Source organism: Colobus angolensis, unplaced genomic scaffold, assembly GCF_000951035.1.
Source record: "Colobus angolensis palliatus isolate OR3802 unplaced genomic scaffold, Cang.pa_1.0 Scaffold91, whole genome shotgun sequence".
NCBI lineage: Eukaryota > Metazoa > Chordata > Mammalia > Primates > Cercopithecidae > Colobus > Colobus angolensis.
In genome coordinates this window covers 7,514,737-7,516,326 of record NW_012123043.1, presented here as the reverse complement: position 1 = coordinate 7,516,326, position 1,590 = coordinate 7,514,737, and the positions used below count along the sequence as shown (strand labels likewise).

The 1,590-nt window shown below is 51.4% G+C and overlaps 1 pseudogene; it reads left to right on the top strand.

The window, feature by feature from the left end:
* The first annotated feature begins 321 nt into the window (after nucleotides 1-321).
* Nucleotides 322-1,582, top strand: LOC105504386 (annotated as a pseudogene).
* Nucleotides 1,583-1,590: the final 8 nt, after the last annotated feature.

Sequence of the window (1,590 nt, the reverse complement as noted above, 5' to 3'; positions counted from 1 at the left end):
AGTCCCAGCTACTAGGAAGGCTGAGGCGGTAGGATCACTTGAACCTGGGAAGCGGAGGTTGCAGTGAGCTGAGATAACACCACTGCACTCCAGCCTGGGTGATACAGTAAGACCCTGGCTCAAAAAAAATAAATAATAAAAATCAGGAAATTCCCTTTATGAAATAGATAGAGTCAAGGTTCATAACACAAAGCTCATTGTGTAAACTCAGGCAAACTCTGCCATGCTAAATGAAGGAGATGGCATAATTCATCATAACCACTATAATGATATAAAAATCCAGACTTTACCCCTCGCCTGCATGTGAATGTTAGAATCACCATGGCCAGCTATCTGTATGGGCAGGGCTGCCCTGGAGATGCAGGACAAGTGCCAGGAACCCCTCCGGGTAGCTACTACCATGAACCCCTCAATAGTGGACACCAGTATGGCAGCGCGCTACCCCCTGGTGGTGGTTATGGGGTTCCTGCCCCTGGAGGGCCTTAAGGACTACCAGCTGGTAGAGGGCCCTATGGACACTTCAATCTTGGGATGTTCCCCTCTGGAACTCCAGGAGGACCATATGACGGTGCAGCTCCAGGGGTCCCTATGGTCAGCCACCTCCAAATTCCTACAGTGCCCAGCAGCCCAGGCCTTATGGACAGGGTGGCTCCCTTCCCAATATGGATGAGGCCTACTCCTGGTTCCAGTTGGTGGACTCTGATCACAGTGGCTTTATCTCCATGAAGGAGGTGAAGCAGGCTCTGGTCAACCGCAACTGATCCTTGTTCAATGATGAGACCTGCCTCATGAAGATAAACATGCTTGACAAGACCTAATCAGGTCACATCAATGTCTACGGCTTCTCAGCCCCATGGAAATTCATCCAGCAGTGGAAACAGCTCTTCCAGTAGTTATGACAGGGACCACTCAGGCTCCATTAGCTACACAGAGTTGCAGCAAGCTCTCTCCCAAATGTGCTACAACCTGAGCCCACAGTTTACCCAGCTACTGGTCTCCGGCTACTGTCCACGCTCTGCCAATCCTGTCAGGCAGCTTTATCACTTCATCCAGGTGTGCACCCAGCTGCAGGTGCTGACAGAGACCTTCCGGGAGAAGGACACAGCTGTACAAGGCAACATTTGGCTCAGCTTCAAGGACGTCATCACCATGACAGCTTCTCGGACGCTATGACTCAACCCATCTGTGGAGAATGGAGTACACCAGGGACCTTTCCTGGCTTCCTAGAGTGAGAGAAGTACATGGACCTCTCTCTCTTCTTTCCCTGTCCCTCTTAGAAGAGCATCTCCCTTGCTCGATGCAACACTGTACCAAAAGAGGATTGAGAGTCCTTTATCATAGCCACCAGAGTGAGAACCAGGGCTGAGGCCACACAGGTAGAAGCCTGATGGAGGAGAGGATGAAAACTGAATGTCCTGATGGCCATGAGCAGTTGAGAGAGGCACAGCCTGGCACCAGGAGCAGGAGATTCTGGTCCCTGTAATGGAGTTAGTGTCCAGTCAGCTGAGCTCCACCCTGATGCCAGTGGTGAGTGTTCATCGGCCTGTTACCATTAGCACCTGTGTTCCCTCACCAGGCCATCCTGTCACA